General features: G+C 44.0%; 1 long non-coding RNA gene across 1 annotated transcript in view; it reads left to right on the top strand.

Moving 5' to 3' along the window:
- Positions 1 to 22,697, top strand: part of LOC126259592 (uncharacterized) — a 616,409-nt gene that overhangs the window by 111,495 nt on the left and 482,217 nt on the right. The window lies entirely within an intron of this gene.

Below are 22,697 nucleotides of genomic sequence, written 5' to 3'. Positions count from 1 at the left end.
GAAAAGCACTTGGATTGTCAAGCAAGTTTATTGAAAACATGAAAGTAAACACGTAAAAACGAGCAAATTACTGTTAGAACAGGGTGGGGAGTTGTTTGGAAAACTTGAAAAATAGGGGAAATGAATTTAGTGCAGAAGTCAGTAAAATCTCTGCGAATATTGGAGGGCTCAGGAAATTCTGAGGTACGTAGGAAAACTGTCACGGAAATAAATGATTTGAGTCGATTTGTTGCAAATCACTCTGAGACTCTGCTTCAGAAGCAACTGTTTAGGCTGCAGCGCCAGGAAAGGAGGAGGAGGAAGGCAGCGAATTGATGCAGAAGGCTTATTGCTCTACTACGGCCATCTTCGAAGCGCTCGCTGATCTGAGGAAGCTTCGTGAATTTCCTTGGGTTCTCGGGCTCCAGGTCTGCTTACCGTTGCATTGTTTTGAGTGCGATAGTGCGTAACGTGAGCGCGAGAATTTGCCACATAGCTGTTAATTTGTCGTTCACACAAAAGCAAAGGTGGCTCTTTGATTTTGTAACAAATATGAATACGGATCCATGTTTGAACACACATATTTTGTAGCTCAGTATATTTTACTCTCCGCAATTTCAGTGCAGAGAAATACGCTGGCGACTTTCTCGCAGTGCCATGCTTGAAGTCAACAACGACCGTAGTGTGAAGAGCGTCCAGTTTGAAACCTGGTGCACCGTTGCTATCAAGGTCTATTTATATTACTTTCCAGTGACAACATTTCGGAGCGCGTTGCTGCGAGGACTTATCATATAATCGAGGTTATCGCACAATGACGTCCATGACAAATAACGGAGTTCAACTGCGGTAACGAAGGAGTTTGCAGGGGTGGCGAAACTTACATAACTGAACATTTTAAACCAATAAGCGACGTGGCAACTAAAAAGGAATTAATAAAATCATTTCTTTCTTTTCTTTTGCTTGTGCCGTTTTTCCCGCGGATACGCAGGATCGGCATGGTTAATCGGATGTGGCAATGTTAGTTGAAGGGGTGGCCGGATGCCCTTCCTGCCACCACCCCGTACCCCCCGAGAAGGAATTAGCGCACCCCAACCGTCTGTGACTAGTGTAATCAATGGAATAGTGCGAAAGTGTTCAGATGTCTGTGTTCCGTGTAACTGAGGCGGGACGTGGGGACTAGCCCGGTATTCACCTAGGGGGATGTGGAAAACCGCCTAAAAACCACATCCAGGCTGGCCGCGTCGTTAATTGGCCGGGCGGATTCGATCCGGGACCGGCGTGCCTACCCGAGTCCAGGAAGCAGCGCGTTAGCGCGCTCGGCTAACCCGGCGGGTATAATTAATAAAATCATTTGCGGGTATGAAAACTAGTAAAGTAAAACTTATTCTCATAAAAAAACCAAAAACGCTTCACAGAATTTTCAAATTTCACCCTGGAAAAATATGGAAATCTCTGGGAAATGTTTCGGTGTAATAAAATAGTCAGCTCGTAGATGCAAGTAATTAGTACACGAGACGCTGGTTGTGTGTTAAGCGACAGATGTGCCGCAGATAGACTGCACTTAGCTACAGAGAGAACGCCCGTTTGTTGCATTGCAAGATGCAACCCGAGAAAAGCGCTGAAGCGAGAACTTGGTCGGGGGGAACTTGTGAGAGCAGCTACCGGCTTCGCGGCACTAAACCGACGGCATTCCGTTTCCTCGTCTACCGCTTTCGCGACTCTCAGAGCGCGAGCGAGATCGCGGCCGTAAATTAATGAGTGCTGCAGTACTTCAGCTCTAGTAAACTTGTTCATATTTCACAGTCGAGTGTACGTGATATTCCTCCTCTCCTCATTCGCGGCGAATTGCGAGGCTACGTACAGCGGACAAACACAACAGCGTTCCAATGTCACAGAGTCTGGAGAGAAAATTTAGCAGAACTCTTAGACAATGAACTTGTCACTTTTGCCTTCTTTCATTCCATCTCTTCGTACGCCGCTCCTTGGATATTTTCGTTCCTGTGCTTCTTTTCTTTTTTCGCACAAATTTTGTCTTTTTTACGTTATTTTCTTTTCATGTGGTCTTTTCTTCTTGTATTCGTAATTTTTCCTTACTTATTTTGTTTCTTTTCTCCTTTCCCTTTCATTTAGTCCCTTCGCAAAAGATGATTTATTTCCTTTCTGTTTATTTCCCGTTCAAAGGAATGATGCAGTTAACTATCTTCTGAAGTGTGTTATGGTAGCTCTTTGTCATTTATTGTGCAACGCGTATGTCTTGTTCAGTCAGTTGGCGCTGCGACCGAGTGCTTGTGCTATAATAGCACCTTATTCCTATCACTGCAGATTAGGTATTATATTGCGGATTACATGTACAGCGCCGGCCACCGTAGTTGAGTACAGATACAATTAATGACAATTATTCTCTTACAAGGGGAGGCCGCCAATTGTGAAATTCAGATTCGATTCATACTGCGCATAATAAAAGCTCATGGCCAGAGGTGTAATGTGGCAAAGCACCAAGATGCACTTCTCAGCCGTTGTCGAGAAAATCGACAGTTAAAAGAAACCGTTGCGGTGAAATACTCTCTACAATTAATTGTTTTCTACAGCGTCGTGGCGCAGCGGTAAGCGCTCGGGTTCGTAATCCGAAGGTCGCCGGATCGAATCTCGCGCCTTGCAAATTTTTTTATTATTAGTTTTTTGTATTTCAAATATATATATATATATATATATATATATATATTCCTGGAAATGGAAAAAAGAACACATTGACACCGGTGTGTCAGACCCACCATACTTGCTCCGGACACTGCGAGAGGGCTGTACAAGCAATGATCACACGCACGGCACAGCGGACACACCAGGACCCGCGGTGTTGGCCGTCGAATGGCGCTAGCTGCGCAGCATTTGTGCACCGCCGCCGTCAGTGTCAGCCAGTTTGCCGTGGCATACGGAGCTCCATCGCAGTCTTTAACACTGGTAGCATGCCGCGACAGCGTGGACGTGAACCGTATGTGCAGTTGACGGACTTTGAGCGAGGGCGTATAGTGGGCAAGCGGGAGGCCGGGTGGACGTACCGCCGAATTGCTCAACACGTGGGGCGTGAGGTCTCCACAGTACATCGATGTTGTCGCCAGTGGTCGGCGGAAGGTGCACGTGCCCGTCGACCTGGGACCGGACCGCAGCGACGCACGGATGCACGCCAAGACCGTAGGATCCTACGCAGTGCCGTAGGGGACCGCACCGCCACTTCCCAGCAAATTAGGGACACTGTTGCTCCTGGGGTATCGGCGAGGACCATTCGCAACCGTCTCCATGAAGCTGGGCTACGGTCCCGCACACCGTTAGGCCGTCTTCCGCTCACGCCCAACATCGTGCAGCCCGCCTCCAGTGGTGTCGCGACAGGCGTGAATGGAGGGACGAATGGAGACGTGTCGTCTTCAGCGATGAGAGTCGCTTCTGCCTTGGTGCCAATGATGGTCGTATGCGTGTTTGGCGCCGTGCAGGTGAGCGCCACAATCAGGACTGCATACGACCGAGGCACACAGGGCCAACACCCGGCATCATGGTGTGGGGAGCGATCTCCTACACTGGCCGTACACCACTGGTGATCGTCGAGGGGACACTGGATAGTGCACGGTACATCCAAACCGTCATCGAACCCATCGTTCTACCATTCCTAGACCGGCAAGGGTACTTGCTGTTCCAACAGGACAATGCACGTCCGCATGTATCCCGTGCCACCCAACGTGCTCTAGAAGGTGTAAGTCAACTACCCTGGCCAGCAAGATCTCCGGATCTGTCCCCCAATTAGCATGTTTGGGACTGGATGAAGCGTCGTCTCACGCGGTCTGCACGTCCAGCACGAACGCTGGTCCAACTGAGGCGCCAGGTGGAAATGGCATGGCAAGCCGTTCCACAGGACTACATCCAGCATCTCTACGATCGTCTCCATGGGAGAATAGCAGCCTGCATTGCTGCGAAAGGTGGATATACACTGTACTAGTGCCGACATTGTGCATGCTCTGTTGCCTGTGTGTATGTGCCTGTGGTTCTGTCAGTGTGATCATGTGATGTATCTGACCCCAGGAATGTGTCAATAAAGTTTCCCCTTCGTGGGACAATGAATTCACGGTGTTCTTATTTCAATTTCCAGGAGTATATATATATATATATATATATATATATATATATATATATATATATATATATATATATATTAATGAATTGCTTATGCATGTTGGTGAAGGCGGATCGCTCTCCAATTGTTCCGCCTCCATTTTTCCGTTTTTTTTTTTTTTAACAGGGTGTACCAAAGCTCCCCCGTCCGCACTGATTTTCGACGATGTTATAAGTTGCGCTAGGGACCGCATCTACCTTCTTTCGAAGTTAGCAGGCAACTACGCTGTTATGCGGCGGCTCGTTTCGGCCCATTCAACATCTGTCCTTCAAGTGTAACGCGCGAGTAACGGAGTTTATATTTCATACCTGCCACAGTGAATTTGTGTTCGTGGGGTCTCTATTCTAATTCGAACGATTGACTTACGCTATACGTATTCGTCTCGGAATATCGTTTCTACTTCTTCCGTTAACTATACGTGGTTAACGTTATGAAGACAATTAATAACATTTGTGAAATACAACTTTGTTCGAAGTCGCAAAAAAAAAAAGTTGCATGGTGCGAGATTCGATCCGGCGACCTTCGGACTACAAACCCGAGCGCTTACCGCTGCACCACGACGCTGTAGAAAACGATTAATCGTAGAGAGTATTTCACCGCAACGGTTTCTTTAAACTGTCGATTTTCTCGACAACGGCTGATGAGTGCATCTTGGTGCTTTGTCACATTACACCTCTGGCCATGAGCTTTTATTATGCGCAGTATGAATCGAATCTGAATTTCACAATTGGCGGCCTCCCCTTGTTAGTGTAGATGATAGTGCACGAGACTTGTCAGCCTTCGGCTCGGGTTTGATCCTCATTACCGTCCCATGTCCAATTATTGTAGCGCTCTCTTGTTCGGTTTTGCGACACAAATCTAAAGTCACCTTTGGCGACACTGTCTCTGGCGGGCCGTTAGAAATGGTGCGAAGAATGGCCTGATCAGCTAACTTCAATGCTAATTATCTCGAACGTATCGAACTTTTTTCTTAACAATCATTTCTCAGCACAACCTACACTGCAACACACCTATAAGTTTTGCAGTCAGTTTGTTACCACCCTGTATATGCATATAATACAATTTCTTAGATCTGACGATTACACGGTTTGAGATACTAAAAATTATAAACACAATTCATCGAGCGCATTAACTACCCTCCTAAACATTAATCAAGGAACTAACTACATTCAGCCTTACAGAAAAACATATATTTATTTGAAACAACCAGGAACGTTATAACGTTGAGAACAGCAGTGACTCATAAATTGCACTCAGTGACTTCATAAATATGCACACTTGCAAACTTGTTAGGACCACTGAAACAAGCCGATGTTATTAATTCATGGTGCATTTAGCACGATATAATCGATAGGCTAAGTTCTCTGGATGACTCATAGCTATTCTTCCTTAGCGAAATACACAGTTAAAGTGGATATCTAACAGTCGAAACGTTGCACGTGGTTTGATAGCAAGTACTTTTTCTGGTCACCATGTCAATATACTAACAACAATTAAAAGGTCATCTATTATTATAATTAATGAACCGCGTTGCCTCAATACTTCCAAGTATATTACTAGAAAATAAATCGTATACACTCTGCAAAATACTTACAAGACGTTTTCTTAAGAAAATTGTTGTGACTGCAAGTAAATTGGAGACAGGACTGTCACACCGAATATTTTTCCCATTAAATACCATCGAGCAACGCAAATGATTTACATAAATAATGTAAATATCTCCCCCATATTGTAACAGTTCATTTATTTTCTGACCAGGTCGGGCGCCAGCAAAGATCTTATCATGAGAACTGTAACTAATGTTTCACAAAAGACTCGTGCTGCGAAAGAGTATGTAGCATCCAGTCAGTATAGTTTGGTAGAACGCCAGGTCTGTTTCTTTGGACCTCACGTATATCATATCTCAGTGCTTGTCTAGTTCCACAAGAGCTATAGAGTACTTGTAACAAGTTGGCTGTGCTGTGCGCCACGTTATATGAACGAGAGAGCAGTGTTCCAGAATTTTTGCAGCAACTGTTTCTGAAGGGAGTTTAGTGTACATGACTTACTGCCTGTCGAGTGAGCGATTTTTCTCAAACTAAAGTTCATATCTTCTGAAGTTGTTGTTACTGAAAAGTCTGAACGAATCCTTGCAGAATGTTTGTGCTGTAGAAATCCTTTGCCTCTATTACGAGAGATAAGACACGTTTTACAGTCTTTTTATGCAAGAGTTTTATGGAAGCCCCTGTGCCCTTAAGTGGTGAATTAAAGTAGGCTATTGAAAAGAGAAAAAGGAAACGTCAGTACCATAATTAAAAAATTAGGCAAAGAATTAGAAATGAAAGAATTATATTTAAACTAGTTAACTGAATTAAAAAGGTGATTCCAGTCTTTTCGGTAAAAATTAATCACCGTACAGGAACCGAACGCACAACCATCAGAATAAACCAGCCGAATAACTTAACATCTAGCTTATGGCAACAACTACTCGCAAATTAGGGCATTAGGGCCTAAGAGCGTGAATGGCTGCAGGGTAAATACCTGGGAAACTAACCTACACCACCGTATAGGTGGCTTCCAAAAGCCAACGATGCCCTTTTGGGGACCTCTCCTTGTGATAATTAGTTTCAGAATTAAAATGTTCTGGGCAAAATGCTTTCTGCCTGAACCCCACTTAATATTCATCAGTTTGGCCTTCAGTTGCTTGATCTCAATCAAGGAGACATGGACAGGGAATTTTATGTGAGCTGGAAGAAGAAAACTACTGCAGTTATTAACAACACTTCTGTCTTCCATCTGACATGATGGGTGCATCAGTGCAGTTATCCAGTACTCAGAAATTTTCTCATTTCGTTAAATGCTGAGCTATCTGGGCTTGCCTGGATAGTTATTTATTCCAATGCCCTATCGATCTCCTTCTTCCTCTCTCTGTCAGTTCTTCCTCCCCCCCTGCCTTTGTCCATTCTGTCTCCATTTCCTCCTCCCTCTCTCAATCCATCTCCCTACCCCCTCTCTATCCGTTTAACTCTCTCTCTCTCTCTCTCTTTATATGTCTATATCGCTTCTCTCTCAGTCCACCTCCTCTTCCACCCTTCTCTTCCTTCACCCCGTTATCATCCCCACATCCACCCCAATGGGAGGTTGGTGGGGTTTCTCCCACAGTACTTCTTTCCAGATAGTAGTATATATACTGTATATCAAGTTCCGTTGTAATATGCCTAGAGGCTTAGGAGGAGATGTTGAATGTATACTTATGTGACGAATATTGTTCACTGGAATGCATACTTCTTTGCTGAATTACATCATACAACTCCAAAGAAGATATTAAATTTATCTGTGGTGTTCAACTGTGTGGCATGATCTTAGATCCTGTAACACGTTCACAAAATCAGTGGCTCGTTGCAGTGCTTATTCTCTCTACCTGGCTGATGCACTGAACAGCACAAATAAAACACAAATTGCACTTCATACTTGCAAAAGTATTCCCAGTGAACTAAATATAAGAAATACATGTTGATTCCGAATTTCTTTTGTCACCCCTTCAGATTCACACCGACACCGCTAGTTGTAGTGGGCTACCTTCCTCCTATGGTATTTTTAAGTCATGTATCTAGCACACAGGCTGAAACTGCTCCCGGTTATTCCTGAGTTATGCTTCGGTGTACCCCTTATTCTTCCCACTTCTATGCGATGTAGGTGGCTCTTAACCGCACAGTGCTTCCTTACAGGTTAGTAAATAATCAGTAAATCGTCTATTCCTCAAATAATCGAACTCCGCTATATAAAACAGCTTCAAACTTCTGACTACTTTAAAAATTAGTTATGTATTAATTATTTGACGTTAAGCACGTCAAACCCCATGAACCATGGACCTTGGCGTTGGCGGGGAGGCTTGCGTGCCTCAGCGATACAGATAGACGTACGGTAGGTGCAACCACAACGGAGGGGTATCTGTTGAGAGGCCAGACAAACATGTGGTTCCTGAAGAGGGGCAGCAGCCTTTTCAGTAGTTGCAGGGGCAACAGTCTGGATGATTGACTGATCTGGCCTTGTAACATTAACCAAAACGGCCTTGCTGTGCTGGTACTGCGAACGGCTGAAAGCAAGGGGAAACTACAGCCGTAATTTTTCCCGAGGACATGCAGCTTTACTGTATGATTAAATGATGATGGCGTCCTCTTGGGTAAAATATTCCAGAGGTAAAATAGTCCCCCATTCGGATCTCCGGGAGGGGACTACTCAAGAGGACGTCGTTATCAGGAGAAAGAAAACTGGCGTTCTACGGATCGGAGCGTGGAATGTCAGAACCTTAATCGGGCAGGTAGGTTAGAAAATTTGAAAAGGGAAATGGATAGGTTAAAGTTAGATATAGAGGGAATTAGTGAAGCTCGGTGGCAGGAGGAACAAGACTTTTGGTCAGGTGATTACAGGGTTATAAATACAAAATCAAATAGAGGTAATGCAGGAGTAGGTTTAATAATGAATAAAAAAATAGGAGTGCGGGTTAGCTACTACAAACAGCATAGTGAACGCATTATTGTGGCCAAGATAGACACAAATCCCATGCCTACTACAGTAGTACAAGTTTATATGCCAACTAGCTCTGCAGATGATGAAAAGATTGAAGAAATCTATCAGGCGATAAAAGAAATTATTCAGATAGTGAAAGGAGACGAAAATTTAATAGTCATGGGGGCTGGAATTCGATAGCAGGAAAAGGAAGAGGAGGAAAAGTAGTAGGTGAATATGAGGGGGAGGGGGGGAGGAGGAATGAAAGGGGAAGCTACCCGATAGAGAATTGGTTTAAAAATCATGACAGAAGGTTGTATAGGTGGAAGAGGCCTGTAGACACTGGAAGATTTCCGGTAGATTATATAATGGTTAGACAGAGATTTGGGAACCAGGTTTTAAATTGTAGCCGGCCGCGGTGGTCGTGCGGTTCTAGCCGCTGCAGTTCGGAACCGCGGGACTGCTACGGTCGCAGGTTCGAATCCTGCCTCGGGCATGGATGTGTGTGATGTCTTTAGGTTAGTTAGGTTTAAGTAGTTCTAAGTTCTAGGGTACTGATGGCCTAAGATGTTAAGTCCCATAGTGCTCAGAGCCATTTCTTAAATTGTAAGACATATCCAGGGGCAGATGTTGACTATGACCACAATTTATTGGTTATGAACTGTAGATTAAAACTGAAGAAACTGCAAAAAGGTGGCATTTGAAGGAGACGGAACGTGGATAAACTGAAAAAACCAGAGGTTCTAGAGAATATCAGAGAGAGTGTGAGGGAACGATTGACAAAAACGGAGGAAAGACATACAGAAGAAGAAGAATGCGTAGCTTTGAGAGATGAAATAGTGAAGGCAGCAGTGGATCAAGTAGATAAAAAGACGAGGGCTAGTAGAAGTCATTGGAAGAGATAATGAATTTAATTACTAAAAGGAGAAAATACAAAAATGCAGTAAATGAAGCAGGCGAAAAGAAATACAAACGTCTCAAAAATGAGATCGACAGAAAGTGCAAAATGGCTAAGCAGAGATGGCTAGAGCACAAATGTAAGGATGTGGAAGCATTTATCTCTAGGGAAAAGAAGGAGACTGCCTACAGGAAAATTAAAGAGACCTTTGGAGGAAAGAGTACTACCTGTATGAATATCAAGAGCTCGGATGGAAATCCAGTTCTAAGCAAAGAAGGGAAAGCAGAAAGATGGAAGGAGCATATAGAGCCTCTATACAAGGGCGATGTACTTGACGACAATATTATGAAAATGGAAGAGGACGTAAATGAAGATGAAATGGGAGATATGATACTGCGCGATGAATTTGATAGAGCACTGGAAGATCTAAGTCGAAACAAGGCCCCGGGAGTAGACAATATTCCATTTGAACTACAAATAGCCTTGGGAGAGCCAGCCCTGACAAAATTCTACCCTCAGACTTTAATAATAATATAATAATTCCAATCCCAAAGAAAACAAGTCTTGAAAGGTGTGAAAATTACCGAACTATCAGTTTAATAAGACACGGCTGCAAAATACTGACACGAAATCTGCACAGACGAATGGTAAAACTGGTAGAAGCCGACCTCGGGGAAGATTAGTTTGGATTCAGTAGGAAATGTTGGAAAACGCGAGCAACACTGACCCTACGACTTACCTTAGAAGATAGATGAAGGAAAGGCAAACCTGCCTTTCTAGCATTTGTAGACCTAGAAAAAGCTTTTGCCAATGTTGATTGGAATACTCTCCTTCAAATTCTGAAGGTGACAGGGCTAAAATACAGGGAGCGAAAGGCTATTTACAATTTGTACAGAAACCAGATGGCAGTTATAAGAGTCGAGGGGCACGAAAGGGAAGCAGTGGTTGGGAAGTGAGTGAGACAGGGTATGCAGCCTATCCCCGATGTTATTCAATCTGTATATTGAGCAATGAGTGAAGGAAAAAAAATCGGAGTAGGAATTAACATCCATGGAGAAGAAACAAAAACTTTGAGGTTTGCCGATGACACTGTAATTCTGTTAGAGACAGCAAAGGACCTGGAAGTGCAGTTGAACAGAATGGACTGTGTCTTGAAAGGACGATATAAGATGAGCATCAACAAAAACAAAACGAGGATAATTGAATGTAGTCGCATTAAACCAGGTGATGCTGAGAGAATTAGATTAGGAAATGAGACACGTAAAGTAGTAGATGAGTTTTGTTATTTGGGGAGCAAAATAACTGATGATGGTCGAAGTAGAAAAAATGGTTCAAATGGCTCTGAGCACTATGGGACTCAACTGCTGTGGTCATCAGTCCCCTAGAATTTAGAACTACTTAAACCTAACTAACCTAAGGACATCACACACATCCATGCCCGAGGCAGGATTCGAACCTGCGACCGTAGCAGTCGCACGTTTCCGGACTGCGCGCCTAGAACCGCGAGATCACCGCGGCCGGCGGTCGAAGTAGAGAGGATATAAAATGTAGTCTGGCAATGGCAAGGAAAGCGTTTCTGAAGAAGAGAAATTTGTTAACATCGAGTAAAGATTTAAGTGCCAGGCAGTCTCTTCTGAAAGTATTTGTATGGAGTGTAGCGATTTATGAAAGTGAAACATGGTCGACAAATTGTTTAGACAAGAAGAGAAGAGAAACTTTTGAAATGCGGTGCTACAGAAAAATGCCAAAAATTAGATGGGTAGATCACGTAACAAATGAGGAGGTAGTGAATAGAATTGGGGAGAAGAGGAGTTAGTGGCAGAACTTGACTAGAAGAAGGGATCAGCTGGTAGGGCTCGTTCTGAGGCGTCAAGGGACTACGAATTTAGTATTGGAAGGAAGCGTGGAGGGTAAAAACCGTAGAGGGAGACCAAGGGATGAATACACCAAGCAGTAGTTACTCAGAGATGAAGCAGCTTGCACAGGATAGAGTAGCATGGAGAGCTTCATCAAACCAGTCTCTGGACTGAAGACAACAACAACAAGCATGTAAAAGAGAAAAAATTAAGAAAAAATTTCAAATCATGTGTAAAGTTTGATTGAAGTCGCAGAGTGCTCGCATTATCAAATACTAGATGAGTACAGTCGGGGTAATTTGAGCTCCGCTGTTATGACGTCATATCTCTTGAGCTACGTGGTGTACAATTATATAATTTTGCAGGCACATTTTGTGGTATATATAAATACCGCCTGCAATACGAATAGGGACAGCAATAAAGAGGTAGTAGAAAAGCGGCAGTTCTATTGCGTTAACAGTCAAAATGTAGTAAGCGATCAATTTTTTTTCGTTTCTTCGTTCTGTGGTGGGTTCATCGAAAAAGAGTTTCTTAATGGTTTGAATTTATGTGTAAAGTTTGTTCGAAATTGTTAAGTATTCTCATTCTCAAATATCAGATAAATTAAATCTTGGAGTTTGCAAGCGACTGCTACATTCTTTTTCACCCCCACCACTTACTGACATAGGTGATTTATAACACCCACATTTCTCCTTTACAGATAGCAAGTGATATGTGCTCCAAGCGTGGTTGAAATCGGTTCAGTGATATATACTAGCGTCTTCCCTACTGCTTCGCCAGCATATGCATTTGACGCTTGTGCCGAACACACATTCTCCACCTATGTGTTCATCTCCTCCCCCTCCTCCCTGTGTCCATCCCTTCCTCCCTCCCTCACTCCATCTCACCCTCCCACATCTGTCTCCTCCTGCACACTCTCTGTGTCTCTTCGTCTCCTTGTCTCCCCATGTTTGTCCATTTCATCTACCACTGTGACTAAATCTTCCTTCCCCCTCCCTCTGATCATATCCTTCTTCCCCTCACTTGTTCCATTTCCACCCCCTCTTCCTTTTCCACCAGTCCACCTCCCCCTCACTGTGTCCACCCCCTCCTCTATCCATCTCATTGGTACATGTAGTCCCTGCAATACAGTTCAGAACAGCAGCTGACAACTACTCTCACAGCATACCTGTGTTACAGGACTGGATACACATCAGGAGAGTGAAATCATTTATTTACACCTGATGTACAGGCCACCATGCAAAGCAGGCCAAAAGTGCTCCACCACAATATACCTGTCATGCAGGGCAGCCTACATATCAGGGCCTCGAACACTGCTTTTTGCCACTGATACGTAAGCTACCCTGCAAAGCATTTGATATGACAGGCCAATACTGTTCCCACACAACATACTATCATGCAGGGAAACCTATACCCCAGGAGCTACAAAACATGTTTTTGCCGGTATAACCTGTCCTATTAGAGCTAAGGGATTATAAGCCCCACAGTGCTGATAGTTGTGAGGGCTGCTTTACATATGCTAAAAAGGTTTAAAATCAGTCTACAGGTTTGGGAAGAGATGCTGGACACTCACACTTACACTGTGCTTTGTATACCTAGGTGTTTTGAAGACCTTGTGACAAATGTCACAGGTAATAGATAATGTCATAGGGAACAACTCACATTAACAAAACGTTTGCTGACATTTCTAAATGAAGCCGGGAGTCCTCCAGTATTCTTCTGCCATGGGATGGTGAGATTTCACCAAACTAGTAGGGTCTGCTAACTGTCTAAGCAACACACTAGTTACTCCAGCAAGAATGAATGTCTCTAAGTTGAGAATGCTACAGGGTGACAATTATTGAATAGTATGAAATGAAATTGTCATAACTTCTGAACAGTTTGAGTTAAGACATTCAAACTGCATGGCTGACTGCAGAGCATGATGGAAATTAGTATGCACATGTCCACATGCATTGTTGTTGGTTGTACCGAACAGACAGACAGACCACAAAAACAAATTACCCTCCGCCACACACCGGATTTGAAAGTGAGTTAATATTGCAGTATCATCCAATTATTACACCAAGTACGTACTCTCCGCTGCACAGCAGGTAAGAATGCGAGTTAATACTGAACGATACGTAAAGGTTTTGGAAGATGATTTCATCCCCATTATCCAAAGTAACCCTGATTTCGACAAGATATGATTCATGCAAGACGGAGCTCGGCCCCATCGAAGTAGGAGAGTTTTTGATGTCCTGGAGGGGCACTTTGGGAACCCATTCTGGCTCTCGGGTACCCAGGCACCCGACATGGGCCTCGATTGGCCGCCACATTCTCCAGATCTGAACACATGCGACACCATTTTGTGGAGCTGTGTTAAAGACAAGGTGTACAGCAATAACCCCAAAATCACTGCTGAGCTGAAAACAGCCATGCAGGAGGTCATCGACAGCATCCGTGTTCCGACACTTCAGCTGGTCGTGCAGAATTCCGCTATTCGTCTACACCACATCATGGCCAATGATGGCAGGCGTATCGAACATCTCGTAACGTAAATCCAAATATCTGTAGTGAGCTTTACATGTTGAATAAAGTGTGTGCACCCTATTCTGTTATTAATTTACGTTTTTTTCATATAGTTCAATAATAGTCACCCGGTGTTTTAGAGACACATCAGGAACTTCAATTTTCTATGCCTACCGCGTTTCAATTGGAGCAGCAGATCAGTGGATGGTAGCAACACACATTGCATGAGAACGCCACAGAGTGCCTACTTCCAGCCAGCTCTCAGAGGCCATAACCATTCCCAATCGTAGGCTAGCATTGCCGGGAAGTGCCAGCGGATATTTTGTCTCTAACAAAAGTTTTTGCCCATGACGTGATCTACGAGGGTCACTCCAAAAGCAATGCACACTATTTTTGTAAAAATACAGTTTTCATTCTGCATGTGTGAAAGTTTTACAGTGTGTAGATACATCCTTCCCGCTTGTTTTCAAACTTAGTTCAACCTGTTCCCGTGAGTGGCGCCGTCACAGCTTGTCTTCAAGATGGCTGCTACATTTGACATTCGTCAGAAGCAACGAGCTGTCATAGAATTCGTGTGCTGTGAAAGCGAGACAGTGGGAAACATCCACAAGAGGTTGAAAAAGGTGGATGGAGACGCTGCTGTCGATCGCAGTACAGTTAGTCGCTGAAAGCGGGCACGGCAATATTGAAGATGGTCCTCGCAGCGGCAGGACTCGTACTGCTCACACTCCGGACAATGTGCAGAGAGTTAACGAATTGGTGACTGCTGACAGACGCATCACAGTGAACGAATTGTCACACTACGTTGGGGTAGGGGAAGGAAGTGTTTGCAGAATACAGAAAGTGTTGGCGTTAAAAAAGGTTTGTGCCAGATGGGTTCCCACGATGTTGATAGTGGCTCACAAAGAAACAAGAAAAACGGCATGCAGCGAACTTTTGGAGCAGTACGAAAATGGTGGAGATGAATTTCTTGGAAGAATTGTGACAGGTGATGAAACATGGCTCCATCATTTTTCACCAGAGACGAAGAGGCAATAAATGGAGTGGCATCATGCAAATTCACCCAAGAAAGAAAAAAAAAATCAAAACCACACCTTCTGCTGCCTACGGTATTTTTCGATTCCGAAGGACTCTTGCTTGTGGACATCGTGCCAAGTGGAACCACCATAAATTCTGATGCATATGTGACGACACTGAAGAAACTTCAAGCTCGACTGAGTCGTGTTCGACCACATTGGCAAAAGCAGGATGGTTTGCTGTTGCACGACAATGCACGGTCGCATGTTAGTCAAAAAACCATGGAAGCGATCACAAAACTCGGATGGATAACACTTAAACACCCGCCTTACAGTCATGACCTGGCTCCATGTGACTATCATCTCTTAGGGAAACTGAAAGACTCTCTTCGTAGAACAAGGTTTGAAGATGATGACTCCCTTGTGCTCGCTGCCAAACAATGGCTCCAACAGGTTGGTCCAGAATTTTACCGTGCGGGTATACAGGCGCTGGTACCAAGATGGCGTAAGGCAGTTGAGAGGGACGGAAATTATGAAATTATGTGGAGAAATGAAAATATTGTTCCTAGAGGATGTATCTACACACTGTAAAGCTTTCAAACATGTAGAATAAACGATGGATTTAAAAAAAAATGGTGTCCATTTCTTTTAGAGTGACCCTCGTATTACTGCTAGACGTTTGTCGCAATGACTAAGGAACACTCTCTATATAAAACGTTAGCAAGCAGAGCATCTGATTGTGTGTGTGTGTGATATGGAGATCATGGGGTGATTCACCTCACGCTTATCCAAACGTGGTCTCAAATATTTGGTGTAAGTTGAACAGTATGAATGGAAACGCGAAGGATTATATCAGGTTAGTGGAGACACTAACGAGAATAACTGCGAAAATCCCGTAAACAATGAAAACAAATTAAACTGTACAGACGTTAAGAGACAGGTGGAGGGAAGGTAGTGGAGAGCGGCGTAACGTACTCAGGAAAGGGATGGTACTTGGTGGGAGGGGGGGGGGGGAGCAGGGCTAAGAGACGTGCAGCTGCGGTCCTCGTTGGCACGCCGGGCCGGCAGTCCGCCGATTTATATTTCGAGCAGTGGAGCAGCGGTGGCGGCGGAGAGGCCGAAATAAATTGCGGCGCGTCAGCTCCCTGGGGTCCGCGAGAGGAAGGCTGTATAAATTCCGAGTATTGCTGTCAGTCCGTATTGCGCGCAAGGGGCGATAATTCTGCGGGTCGCGCCGCGCCGGCTCCGCGTCGGGTTTCTGGGTAAGCCGCCTGCAATCAGATACCTCCGGCCGGCAGACACGTCCGCTTGAGCGCGCCCGCTGCCTCGCCGCTTGCTTGGCCGCTCTTGCAACTCGCACTTCGCGCCCACCTGACGGCCGTTCCGGACTCGCCGTACGCTCGCCTAACACCTAACGGCTGGCCGTTTCTCTAGCGCCATTTCACAGTACAGCATCGATTATCCGCTTATCCGGTAACAGATTTCCTGGTGTCCGATGACTTGCGAAAACATACGTTTATTTAGAGATCTCAGTCCTGAATAGATCGCTAGACATGAACTGGTCACTTTTTCTTAATCTTTTTTATTTTATTTTATTCTGAGAAAATTAGGGGTAAGCTATAGGGAGAGACGGGTCATATACAGTATGTACAATAGCCAACAGGGAATAATAAGAGTGGACGACCAAGAACGAAGAGCTCTTATTAAAAAGGGTGTAAGACAAGGTTCAAAATGGCTCTGAGCACTATGGGACTTAACATCTGAGGTCATCAGTCCCCTAGAAATTAGAACTATTTAAACCTAACTAACCTAAGGACATCACACACATCCATGCCCGAGGCAGGATTCGAACCTGCGACCGTAGCGGTCGCGCGGTTCCAGACTGTAGCGCCTAGAACCGCTCGGCCAGTCTGGCCGGCTGTAAGACAAGGATGTAGCCTTTCGCCCCTACTGTTCAATCTGTACATCGAGGAAGCAATGATGGAAATAAAAGAAAGGTTCAGGAGTGGAATTAAAATTCAAGGTGAAAGAATATCAATGATAGCATTCGCTGACGACATTGCTATCCTGAGTGAAAGTGAAGGAGAATTACATGATCTGCTGAACGGAATGGTCTAATGAGTACAGAGTATGGATTTAGAGTAAATCGAAGAAGGACGAAGGAAATGAGAAGTAGTATATATAAGAACTGTGAGAAATTGAACATCAGGATTGATGGTCACGAAGTAGATGAAGTTAAGGAATTCTGCTACCTAGGCAGTAAAATAACCAATGACGGACGGAGCAAGGAGGTTCAAATGGTTCTAATGGCTCTGAACACTATGGTACTTATCTTCTGAGGTCATCAGTCCCCTAGAATTTAGAACTACTTAAACGTAACTAACCTAAAGACATCACACACATCCATGCCCGAGGAAGGATTCGAACCTGCGACCGTAGCGGTCCCGCGGTTCCAGACTGTAGCGCCTAGAACCACTCGGCCACACCGGCCGGCGAGCAAGGAGGACATCAAAAGCAGGCTATAAATGGCAACAAGGGCATTCCTGGTCAGAGAAGTCTACTAATATCAAATATCGGCCTTAATTTGAGGAAGAAATGTCTGAGAATTCACGTCTGGAGTACGGCATCGTATGGTAGTGAAACATGGACTATGGGAAAACCGGAACAGAATAGAATCGAAGCACTTGAGATGTGGTGCTACAGACGAGTGTGATAATTAGGTGGATTGATACGTTAAGGAATGAGGAGGTTCTGTGCAGAATCGGAAAGGAATATCTGGAAAACACTGATAAGGCTAAGGGACAGTATGATAGGACATTTGTTAAGATATGTGGGAATGACTTCGATGGAACTGTAGAGGGCAAAAACTGTAGAGGAAGACAAAGATTGGAATACGTCCAGTAAATAATAGAGAACGTAGGTTGCAAGTGCTACTTTGAGATGAAACAGGTTAGTACAGGAGAGGATTTCGTGGCGGGCGCCATCAAACCAGGTAGAAAACTGAAGACAAAAAAAAGACTGTTTCGGGTGCAACCTGTCTACAGAACGTCAAACAGAATACTCTTCTTACACTGAGGTGACAAAATCATTGGGTAGCGATATGCACATATACATATGGCGGTAGTATCGCGTACACAAGGTATAAAAGGGCTGTGCATTGCCGGAGCTGAATTTGTACACACGTGATTGATGTGAAAAGATTTCCGACGTGGCTATGGCAGCCCGACGGTAGTCAACAGAAAAATGTCCGAATGTGTGTGAGTTCCTAAGAGACTAAACAGCTGAGGTCATCCCTAGACTTACACACTACTTGAACTAGCTTAAACTAACTCATGCTAAAAACAAAACACACACTCACACACACTCATTCCCGAGGGAGGACTCGAATCTCCGGCGGGAGGGGCGGAGCAATCCGTGACATGGCGCCTCTAACCGCGAACCACTCCGCGTAATGCTAGTTGGAGCTAGACGCATGGAACATTCCACTTCGGAAATTGATACGGAATTCAATATTCCGAGATCTACAGTGTCAAAAGTGTGCTGAGAACATCAAATTTCAGGCATTACTTCTCATAACGGACAACGCAGGGGCCGATGACCTTCAGTTAACGGCCGAGAGCAGCGGCGTTTGCGTAGAGTTGTCAGTGCTAACTGACAAACGACACTGCTTGAAATAACCACAGAAATGAGTGCAGGGCATACGAAGAACATATCAGTTAGGAAAGTGCATCGAAATTTAGAGTTAATGGGCACTGGCAGCAGACGCCTGACGCGAGTGGCTTTGCTAACAGCACGGCATCGCCTCCCATGGGCTCTTGACCATATCATTTGACCCTAGACGAATGGAAAAACCGTAGATGGTCATATGAATCCTTATTTCAGTCGATAAGACATGACGGTATGACTGTAGTGTGGCGCAAACCCATGACGTCATCGGCCCAAGTTTTCAACAAGGCAATGTGCAAGCTGGTGGTGGCTCCAGAATGGTGTCGGCTATCCTTACGTGGAATGGACAGGTTCCTCTGGTCCAGCTGAATCGATCATTGATTGGAAGCGTTTATGTTCGGCTACTTGGAGAGTATTTGTAGCCATTCATGGACTTCACGTTTCCAAATAACGATGGGATATTTATGGATAACAACGCACCGACACCGGATCACAGTTGTACGCGATTGGTTTGAGGAACAATTTGGGCAATTTAAGGGAATCATTTGGCTATCTCTCGTAAATTTATGGCACAGGATCTAGAGGTCACTTCGTGCACAAAATCCAGCACCAGCATTTTCGCAGTTGTGGGAAGCAGTAGAGCAGCATGGCTCAACATTCCTGATGGTGACTTCCAACGACTTGTTGAGTTCATGTCACGTCGAGTTGCTGCATTACGACAGGTAAAAGGACATCCTACATGATATTAGGACGATCCCATAACTTTTTTCGCCTCGGTTACGAAGACTGGAGTCATATGCATCCGTCCTCACCATCAGGCTCAACCTGATACCGCACTGCAAGATTTTTTAAAAAGCAATGATAGATGGACGTTGCGGCTCTATACTATCTACGATCTGAAGATGGGCTGCTCCCGGAACGAGACGATATATAAAAATATTTAGAGCAACAAGAGGTATAAAGTCCTGTCAAGTTTACGTTATAGCCGCAGACATCTTGCGCGATTTTATATCGCAGCTAAAGTACATGGATTTTATTAGTTCAGTTTCTGTGTAATGCTGGACGGTTATGAATTTATGTCGAACGCCAGTCGGGACAAACAAGCCACTCCAGAGATTATGTGGCTCATACAGTTTCGTGCTACAACAGCCTTGTGTTGGTCAGCGTTATCACGGCACTGTACGTTGAAGCGAGTCTGTCGTGCATAATGATAGCTGTAATCCCTGTTTTTCTATCGCTTCGCATCTCATGAAGAGACGACTGACATATACGTCCACAAATGTTTTCGGCGACCATATGTCATTCAGACTTGCCTGATATTTATTGACTTCGTAAGTAACCCTCCTTAACCTGTGATCCCCAACCAAGGAAATATATTCTTAGGAATATGAAACCAAGAAACGCAGTATGAAACAAAAGAATTTTACATATACACTGGTGTCAAAAATTAAAGCAACAAAGGGAAACTTCGCAAGGTTGCGTTCATTTTGTCACAAAACAGGATAAACAGGTGATAGCAAAGTGGAAACAATGTAAAGAATACAGAACGTAAACAACCGCAACATGCATAATGTTAGACAAAAATGTTCTTCGTTTTATCCAACTTAACAGATTTGCACACACGTTCCGACAATTGGTTAATATGCTCAGTATGGGTTGTGACCACCTCTGGCAGCAATGAAAGCCTAACAACGACGGGGCATGCTGTGAATAATGTCATCAGTCTCATGCTGAGGCAATTAAAAGTAATAGGTAGAATTTCACTGCATATGAGCTTCATTTTTAATAAAATGAGATGAATGGGAAGTTCCCTAAAGTATGTTATCAGTCTTCTAGTGATGAAAGGTAACTTAATCTACAACAGTCAGATAGTAAGTAACTACTTACCAATACAACGTATTTGCAATATCGGTAAAACGATGAAATTCAACATGCATTACATTTATTTGCGACAGTGGCATTACGTTTTTAACCACGTCATTCTGTAATGTTGTCTTACTGGTTAGGTTCGCTTTATTTCTTCTGAAGGAGGCTGCACATGAAGCTGAATCTGGTAATCGTAAAAAAAAAACTAGTGACTGAAATTCGATAATTAAAAAAAAAATAGAAACGGATTACTTCTTTCAACAAGACAACTGTACCACAGTTCACGAAATTTTTGATTAGTCATTCACCCCTTATTTATTTAGCTCTATATTCGGAATTATTTCAAGCGGATTTGGATCCTGTCAAGTGTAAAACTTCGTATTTCTTTCTGCTTAAAGGATTTGCCTCATATCCTCGCGCCTCGCTGAAACCATGCCTACATAATTTTTCCTGGAGGGATGGCTTATAAATCACTTGTAAGGCCAAGTCTTCAGCATTTCTCATCAGCAAAGGACCTTTATCAAGTTGGATTAATAGAACGAATAGGGAAGATCCATCGAAGAGCGGCACTATTTATCACGGGATCGTTGACTAAGTGCCGAGGCATTACGGAGATGGCCAAAAATATCCGGTTAAAGGCGCTACAAGAGAGGCGTTGTGTATCACGAAGAGGATTCGTGTTGAATTCCGAGAGCTTAAGTTCCAAGAAGAGTCGGCGACGCTTTACTTCCTCCGATACAGATTGTTGTTGCTGACTTCATTGTGATCTTCGAAAACTGCCGACGCAGTTCTCCACTCTAGTCTATCCTGTGCCAGTCTCTTCAAGTCTGCACAACTACTGCGTTCTTTGCCTGTTTCAAACTGATTGTGTTCATCCCTTTTTGTGCTATAAATTTCTTCTTTCCCCAATTCTATTCAGAACCTCCTCATTAGGTAACTGACCAACGCACAAAATCATGAGCATTCGTCTGTTGCGTCACATTTGAAAAGCTTATATTTTCTGAAGGAAAAACATGGGTTGTTAGGACGAGTCATATTCCTTTTTTGTTTCTTCTTGTTTCTTCTTACACAATTGACGTTTCGACCACTCTGCTGGGATTTTCTTTAGGATCTTCCGGTGGTCTCTGTTAGCTGACTACTGCCGAAGGCCAGCGTCATGTTCTCTTATAAAAGGGGAGTTTCTCCACGCTTGTTGTGAAGAAGTGAGATTATTGGGCGAAAATGTTCCGGCTACTGTTGGTGGGCCATCGATCGTCATTTGATAGAAAGGAAGACAAACAGAGCAAGACAGGGGAAATGTTTGTCAAAATATTATTGTCGTGCCACCGTGATGGCTCCCTCGTACCTGCTTGCATTGCTCGCCCACCTTGGCTGCGTGTTTACTTCCTTCACGGGGGAAAGCCAGGGAGTTGAAAGCCTATATAATCTCTTCTCTTCTGAACTGCCATTTGCTCTTGGAAATTTCTACAATTTCTCACACTTTCCTTCTACAAATGTTGCTTTCGTTGGTTAACACACGTACTTTGTTGAAACCAATCTCTTGGCTTTATTTCTACTGACATTCTGCTAGTGCATTCACTTTGCCACAGTCACACATCACTACGTAGACTCCCGCAGTGTAGAGGTAACCAGAGCGTCTGTTTCGCGTAGGAAAATTCTTTTATTTTCTTCTGTTTGATGCGGGCAGTATCTCTAGAAACGAATGGTAACCTAACAGAAAAAGAAGGCGATACCTTGTTCTCCTTATTAGCAGAATTAAAAGTATTTCATTTGAAAGATCATTGTCTTCTTTAAAAAATCCGCCGGCCAGTGTGGCCGAGCGGTTCTAGGCGCTTCAGTCTGGACCCGCGCAACCGCACCGGTCGCAGGTTCGAATCCTGCCTCGGGCATGGATGTGTGTGATGTCCTTAGGTTAGTTAGGTTTAAGTAGTTCTAAGTTCTAGGGGACTGATGACCTCAGATGTTAAGTCCCATAGTGCTCAGAGCCATTTGAACTTTTTTAAAAAATCAAACGCCGATTCGAAGCACTTATTCTCAATGATGCGCAAGAAAAATGGGGACAGCGTGTTGAACAATGTATGATTCTGGGCTGGGTGGTGGTGTGAAATGACATCTAATTACCTGTTTGCGTTTGTAATCTCTCTATTTACTCGGTGTCCTAGAATGTTATCACATATTGTTTAGAGTAGCATGTCTTACTTATAAACGGGAGATCTGTCTCACTCTCTACCTTCAAAGTGAAGTTGATCTTGCGATGA

Source organism: Schistocerca nitens, chromosome 1 (assembly GCF_023898315.1).
Source record: "Schistocerca nitens isolate TAMUIC-IGC-003100 chromosome 1, iqSchNite1.1, whole genome shotgun sequence".
Classification (NCBI taxonomy): domain Eukaryota; kingdom Metazoa; phylum Arthropoda; class Insecta; order Orthoptera; family Acrididae; genus Schistocerca; species Schistocerca nitens.
The sequence above is the reverse complement of the archived record's forward strand: the minus strand, read 5'-3'. Positions and strand labels throughout refer to the sequence as shown.